This window comes from Microtus pennsylvanicus, chromosome 7 (genome assembly GCF_037038515.1).
Source record: "Microtus pennsylvanicus isolate mMicPen1 chromosome 7, mMicPen1.hap1, whole genome shotgun sequence".
Lineage (NCBI taxonomy): Eukaryota > Metazoa > Chordata > Mammalia > Rodentia > Cricetidae > Microtus > Microtus pennsylvanicus.
The window spans coordinates 1443364-1451639 of NC_134585.1; positions in this window are offsets into that span (position 1 = coordinate 1443364).

The window sequence follows — 8276 nt, forward strand, 5'->3', positions numbered from 1 at the left end:
CCCTTTAAGTTGTTTTCCCAGGCGTTTTATCACAGCAACACAAATTAGACTGAAACACAGCCTTAAAGATTTTGATGTCACGTGCCTGCAGTCCCTGGGAAATCCTGTAATCCCTCACCAGGGGTGGTGAGGCAGGTGGAGACTCTGAGTCCCAGGCCATCCTGGGCTATAGAGTGAGGCCATATATCAAATAATTCTGCTTGTTAAAAATACAACTTCTCTCCAGGTGACTCCTTTAATCCCAGCACTCGGGAGGCAGAGGCAGGCGGATCTCTGTGGGTTCAAGGCCAACCTGGTCTACAAGAGCTAGTTCCAGCACAGGCTCCAAAGCTACAGAGAAACCTTGTCTCAAAAAAAAAAAATTCTAAGTGGCCCAGACTGGCTTCAAATCTCCATCTTCCTGCCTCCACTTCTGGAGTCTGGGATTCAGGTGTTTGATAATAGTCCCAGCCACTTAAAACCTTACAGTGTGATCTCCTAGGAGGTGGAGCTGATTTCACACAGCAACCTGGTAAATATTAACCACCTGTCTGTGGTCTGTGGCCTTGCTGATCTACTTAGTACAGTATGGAGCTTGGGCACGTGGAATGCCGTTCACTTACAATTAAGGGCGTTTAGCCAGGTGTGGTGGTATACAGTCGCCACCCCAGCTCTCAGGAGGTGGAGACTCTGGCCAGGTGCTCTAGGTCAGTCTCAGTTACTAGCAATCTGGAGGACAGTCCACGTTGTGGGGACTGGAGAGATGGCTCAGTGGTGAGAGTATTTTCCACTATGCAGAGGGCACCATGTGCTGTGTGTACAATGTCTGGGGAGGCCAGAAGAGGGTGTTTCATCCCGTGGAACTGGCGTTACAGACAGTTGTGAACCACCCTGTGTGGGTGCTGGGAGCCACGCTCCAAACCTCCCTAAGAGGAGCAGACACCCTTAACCACTGAGCCATCTCTCCAACCCCATATAATATAATACTTTTTACCTCCTGGATTGAGACTCAGAAATATTTTTGGCTTACTGTCTGTTTGCACTGGCTCCTTTGAGACAGGGTCTCACTATGTGGTAGCTCTGGTGATCCTCCCGTCCATCCTTCCATCCATGCCGCCCATGTGCCGGGATTACAGGCGGGCACCACCACATCCAGGGAGACTTAGCCATCTTGAAAGTTCTTTCAGAAACACCCAGAATTCGGGGGCAGGCAATGAGGCTGTTAGTCGAGGGCTTGCCTACAGACCAGGATGCCATGTTCCATCTCTAGCGGCTGAGACTCTGGGTTCCGCCTCTAGCAGAAATCAGGTAAGAGAAAATTTCCTAAAGACAGCCTTTCAGGAGAAAGACATTTTCTTTCTTTTTTTTCTCTTCTTTCTTTCTTTTCTTTTCTTTTCTTTTCTTTTTTTTTTTGGGGGGATTTTTGAGACAGGGTTTCTCTGTAGTTTTTTTGGTGCCTGTCCTGGAAGTAGCTCTTCTAGACCAGGCTGGCCTCAAACTCACAGAGATCTGCCTGCCTCTGCCTCCCGAGTGCTGGGATTAAAGGCGTGCGCCACCACCACTCGGTGAAAGACATTTTCTTTTCTTTGTTCTTTGCTCATTCTCAAAGGAAACCTCTGAGTTCCAGGCAGATGTGGCCGCTGAGACTGGGGACTCAATATGGACACAGCCATGTTCTAAGAGCCGCGCATGGCCTATTCAGCGCTTGCTCTGTACTGAGGAGGATTGAGGTAAGTATTGTATTCAAGCCTTAAAAGTACCCTTAGTTTGTCGTCTGAAGCACAATCATTTGGAAACAATGAATTATCAGTGTCTAACACAAGGTCCCACAATAAAGACTTTGGGGGAACTTCCTGGTCTACTTAGAAAATTGATGGTCATTTCAAACCTTCAAAAGCCCCAAGGATTGTGGAACAAGGCTTTCTGTCCCCAGCCAAAGATTTTAGTCACTGCCCCTTCCACTTTCTTGCCGGAGACTTTGTTTTGTTGTGAGATTAGCTAGTCTCAGAATAATGGAAATCCTCCTGCTTCAGCATCCCGAATCCTGAGATCACAGCATTATACAACCCGAATTCTGAGGTCACAGGCATTATACATCCCGAATTCTGAGTTCACAGGCATTATACATCTCGAATCCTGAGATCACAGGCATTATACTCTATGCCCGGCTTGTTGGAGATATTTTCAAATTCCAGACACCGTAGAATTTTATCCATATGGTCTTTGGCCTGGCCTTCAGTCCTCACTAACTCCTTATAGGCTGAAAACACAGAGTCAACGCACAGTTCGCTGTAAGACATTCTATGAAGGTTTAAAACAACACAGTCAAGCTGATGAAACGGCCCGGTGGGTAAGTGAACTAACTGTTCATTACAGGTAAAGACGCTTGCTGCTGAGCCTGGCAACCTGGATTCAATCCGTGGACCAACAGCAGGAAGGAACAGATTCCAGGAAGCTATCCTCTGACCTCCATAAGTAAGCTATGTATCCAGGTGCACCCCATACAAATAAACATACCTTTAAAAACAAACCAATATAAGTAAAGACAAACTGATGTTTTCTAACCAGGTTAGCAGTTCATACTTATAATTTCCAGTACTTAGGAAGTCGAGGCAGGAGGATTGCCACATGTTAGAGGCCAATCTAGCCTATGTAACAAATTGCAGGTAGGTCTAAAGAGTTAGAGTCTGTCAATCACTTAACACTAATCAAAACTCCAGTAATATGTAACCCACTCCACTACTGCCAGGGCCTGAGGTTACAGACTCCACAGCGCTGAAAAGACTTCCTCTGTGCCTTTTATAGCCCCTAGCTGAGGTTTTGGTGATAATTAGTGGGCAGAAGAAAGAGGGCTGGTATTCCAGGTTATAGAGTCTGGCAAAAATAAGAGTATTAATGTACTGTGTAGTGAGCTGCATGGTATAACACCTGATGGAGATGTATAATCAACTCCTGAGATGGCTAAGGTCTGACCTATGCTATGATCACGCAATGATTATCAGCTGCCTGCATATGCGTGAACCTATGGGCAGTGCCCACCTGGCAGTTCGGGGTTGGCAGCCCATGCGTACTTAAGGGCTGGGAGAGGGTTTGCCGAGAGAGGGAGGGAGGGGGGGGAGAGGGAGATAGAGAGAGAGAGAGAGAGAGAGAGAGAGAGAGAGAGAGAGAGGGAGAGGGAGGGAGGGAGGGAGGGGAGGGGGGGAGGGAGAGAGGGAGATAGAGATAGATTGCTGTGAATAAAGTCCTGAAAACTGCAAGAAGAGCTCCAGGTGTTGCATTTTTCCTTGCTGGTCGAGGGTGGACGTGACAGTACTGCTTCTCATTAGGAGAGATTCATTAACCACAAAGTAATGTAGACATCCTTGTAGAAAAATCACACAACCTATGGGGCTGGAGATGGCTCAGTGGTTAAGAGCACTGACTGCTCTTCCAAAGGACCTGGGTTCAAATCCCAGCACCCACATGGCAGCTCACAACTGTCAGTAACTCCAACATCTGACACCCTCACACAGACATAAATGCAGGCAAAACACCAAGGCACACAAAATAGATAAATTATTTAAAAGAAAAATAAAGCTTACACAGCCTAACAAAACAAAACCCTGGGACTCCCAGAGCCAGGAGCTTCCTGGCCTGGTTCCCGAGCTGAAGGGTTCAGCTGGAACAGCAGTGTCTCCTCACACTGACAGCCAAAGTGAGCAAAGCCAGGCCCGTGTTCATCTGCAGAACACTCTAGAAAATGCAAACTTGTCTCTGTAGAGGCAGGAAGCCAGTCAGTGTTTGCTTGGGAATGGGGGGAAGAGAGAAGGAAGAAAGGGGGTGAGGGATGTGCACTCTGTCTGGGGAGATCTGGCTCCACACATGACAGCACTTACCAGTTTTTTTTCCTCCTCCTCCTCCTCCTCCTCCTCCTCCTCCTCCTCCTCCTCCTCCTCCTCCTCCTCCTCCCCTTCCCTCTCCCCCTCCGCCTCTTCCTTCTCCTTCTCCTCCTCCTCCCTTCTCCTCCTTTTTGTTTCAGACAGGTCTGATGCCAACACTGTATACATAAGTAAATTAAAATAGAAAAAAAAAGCCAGGTGGCTGGGCAGCTCATCACCGTACACCCGCCCCCAGCCCTCCCTGCAGGGACAAGTCAGCCTCCTCCAGCCCTCCCTGCAGGGACATGGGGAGTCCACAGGGCACTTCTGGGAGAGATCTTCTGCCTCTGGAAATGGATGTGCTATTTGTAACTAAGGCGTCTGGTCAGCATCAGGAAGTGAGTCTCCATACGCGCAGCAGGGAGAAAACTCCCTGTGACCTGACGACCCCCGAAGTCAGAACCTTCCAGCGTCTTTAGTTAGCTGTCCTCTTATACTCACAGCGGTTTCTCTGGGTAGCCCTGGCTGTCCTGGAATTCGCTCTGTAGACCAAACTAGTCTGGAACTCAAGAGATCTGCCTGGCTCTGCCTCCCAAGTGCTGTGATGAAAGGCGTGCGCCATTTTGCCCAACCAACCACAACATATTCTGTATCTTTCTCCTTTCCTTCTGTTAAGAGTCCAGCCCTTCAAGGCACGATTGCTGGGCTCAGGCTCAGTTGGAAACATGCTTGCTTATCATACACAAAGCCCTGGGTTCTGTCCCCAGCACTACATAAAGCAGACATCATATTCATCTTGTCTGGGGCCGGAAGCAGGAAGATCGGAGTCGTCTTTGGCCACATAACGAGATGGAGGCTGGCTTATGCTATAGGAGATACTATCTTACCACAAGAAAAAAATAATGCATGTATATTTATTTAGGAAAAATTTAGATAGTTCAGGTTGGTTTTGTTGTTGTTTTGAGAAAGAGACCTCCCCCCCCCCCCAAAAAAAAAGCCAAATGTGGTGAATGCCTTTAATCCTAGCTCTCAGGAGGCAAAGGCAGAGGTTCCTGGGTTCCAGGACAACCTGGCCTACACAATGTGTTCCAGGACAGCCAGGAGAGAGAGGTAGAAAAGGGTCTCACTGTGTAGCCCCGGCTGCCTGGCTGATCTGGAACTCCACTGCCTCTTCCTTCCCATGATTAAAGGGGTGCACAATTGTGTCTGGCCTCGACATCCCTGTTTTATATAGTGCTGGGCTTGAATCCAAGACACCGTGCATGCGAGGCAGGTACCCTGCCAACTGAGACACATCCACAGCCCCTCATTTTAATTCTTGAGTCTGTTCTTTAAACCTGCCTTGGCATTCACCCCATCTCCACTCTGTCCCAGGTTCCAACTCTCTTGAGCTCAGTCTTGAGCAGGAGCCGGGCACAGGGGACTTTGACCTTCACTGGGGATTCCAACACTACAGTCTCCCCCTGGAGTCTCCTGAGGCCCAGGTTCGCGTTAGTCCTGCAGTGAGGAGACTCTAGGGAAACATGCATGGCTGCATGAGCAGACGCTTTTGGAAGAACAGTCCTTTTTATGAGCTTGGCTGAAGCTATTTTTATCATGCGTGCAAAATCAGCTAGCTATGAATTCTGCATACTTTAGCAATTAAACAGCGATAAAACCGCAAACAGAGTAGCAACTAACATAAGCAAAAGACAACTTGGAGATGAACACCAATTTAAGGTGATGAATAGCGTTGTTTGCCTGAAACAAGGTTGCTGCTGCGACGTGGACCCCGCCCAGTGCTAGGTTCTTTTGAACTTGGCAGGGGTTTTGCTGTGTGCCCAGCAATGACTCACTTCTTCCCTGGGTCAGGTCTATTTGAATTGCCAAGAAATACGTTAGTACTGGCCTTGTGGCTTTCACTTGGGATGAAAGCAAGAAGACGTTGAGGCTGCACAGGGTAAACACCCACGTGAGTCAGGTGTTCTCCTGCAGGCAGAGTCTTTGTACGTGATCCACACGTGTTTTCTATAATGTTCAGTTTCTGAGGAAATGAAAACACCAAGCGAATAATTTTCACATAGACCCACAGAAGTCTCTGACTTTTGTTGGGAGACACTGACCTGGACTTCCAGTGTGGCCTAAAGTTAATCATTTGCCACTTAAAAATTCATTTAAATTTTTTTTATTTATTACCATTAATTATTATTAGTAATAGCATTTTGGTTTTTGTTGTTGTTTTTCGAGACAGGGTTTCTCTGTAGCTTTTTGGTTCCTGTCCTGGAACTAGCTCTTGTAGACCAGGCTGGTCTTGAACTCACGGAGATCCGCCTGCTTCTGCCTCCCAAGTACTGGGATTAAAGGCGTGCGCCACCACCGCCCGGCTGCATTTTGGTTATTTTGAGACAGGATCTCGTTATGTAGCCTTGACTAGCCTGGAGCTCATTGGTAGACCAGGCTGGCCTAAAACTCAGAGATCCTTTGCCTCTGCCCTCTGAGTGCTGGGATTAAAGGTGTGCGCATGTACCATCGCACGCAGCTGAACTTATTTTATGTGTACGAGTGTTTGATTTGCACGTATGTAAGTGTGTCATGTGTGTGCAGGGCCTGTGGAGGCCAGAAGAGAGTATCAGATTCCCTGGAACTGGAGTTACAGATGGTCGTGAGCTTCAGGTAGATGCCGGAAACCTAACCCAGGTCCTCTGCAAGAGTAGCAGGTGCCTTTAACCACTGAGCCACTCCGCCAGCCCCTTTTCAGATCTCTGTCCGTTCTCTGTGCACAAACAAGAAAGAGAAGTTGCTTGACAGCATTCTCCTGAGAGATGAAGGAAAGAGTTAAGGCCAGCGTTCTTTGTTTTATCTCTTCCTTCCTTTCTTTTTTTCAAAACAGGGTTTCTCAAGGCAGGCAGATCTCTGTGAGTTCGAGGCCAGCCTGGTCTACAAGAGCTAGTTCCAGGACAAGCACCAAAAACTTCAGAGAAACCCTGTCTCAAAAATCCAAAAAAAACAAAAAAACAAAAAACAACAACAACAACAACAAAAAACAGAACCAGGGTTTCTCTGTGTAGCCCTGACTGTCCTGGAACTTGCTCTGTAGACCAGGCTGGCCTTGAACTCACAGAGATCCGCCTGCCTCTGCCTCCTGAGTGCTGGCATCAAAAGTGTACACCCCGGTATGCAATTTAGAGTTCTAAAAACTGTGTTTTTATTTATGTTTGAGTCTGTGCACAGGTGAGTGCCATGGAGACCAGAGAGTGCTGGATTGTTAGGAACTGAGTTACAGGTGTTTATGAGTCACCTCACACCGGTGCTGAGAAACAAACTCAGGTCCTCTGGGAGAGCAACAACCGCTCTAACCGCTGAGCCATCTCTCCAGCCCTGCCTCCAGCAAGTGGATCCATAGAGCAAGCTGACCCCTAGAACTCTGAAGCCCTTGAACTGTCTGTTCTCTTTAGTGATGAGATTACAGGCCTGTGCCACCATGTCTAGCAGGAGTGAACATATTTTAAATTCTCCATCACAGCAGGGCCTGGTGGTGCATTGAGGAGGCAGAGGCGGGCTGATGACTTTGAGTTCTAGGCCAGCCTGGTCTACATAGCGAGTTCCAGGACAGTCAGGGCTACACAGAGAAACCCTGGTTCTGACATAGTGAGACCTTGTCTCCAAAACAAGACAAAACAAAAGTTCCCCATCATAGAACTGCTGCGTGGATCAAACTGAGAAAGTCTGGAAAGGGCCTGAGGGCAGCCTGGTACATTATAGGCTGGCCGCTGGTTCTAAGGGCCCCTTAGCAAATGACACCAGGAGAGAAAGCGACATTTTGACATTTTTCGTTTTGGAGCATAAATGTAAACAGCCTGGCGGCCCCGGCACTGACATTCATCCTTTCTGACCCATCCCTCAGTATTTGTGGCTTGGGGCTCCTCCCTACCCTCCCCCGCTCTGCCAGTTTCCCCACCCCCAGGCCTTTCTCTTCTCCGTTCGCGGTCCGTCTAGGTCACCTGCGCGGCAGCGCCCCCCAGTGGTTTTCTTGTTCGTTGCCATCACTGGGAAATCACGGAAGACAAAGTCTATCGATACAGAGGTTTGTCAAGCGCGCAGAACTCAAGAGGCTCAAGATTGCGTCCAGGGAGCCACGCTAGATCCCCACCCCCATTTTTGGAAAAGTGATATGGAAGAATCCAGAGCTCTGAGAGGGAAGAATCAACTTGCTTTGTACTTAGGGCAAGTTCCACCATCTCTGGCTCTGGTTGGTTGTTTTTTATGAAGAGCCCTGGCCACCCTCCTCCGAGGGCTGGAGAAGACAACACAGAATGGATGGCTGGAGAAGCGACCTACCACGTGTATTACTTTCCATTGGCTATGATTGCCACCATAGGCCATTTCATTCCTGGCTGGGGTGGAAGGTGAGCCACCAGGATAAAGCTGGGGTTACCTACTTTCTTCCCTCCATCGGGGGGG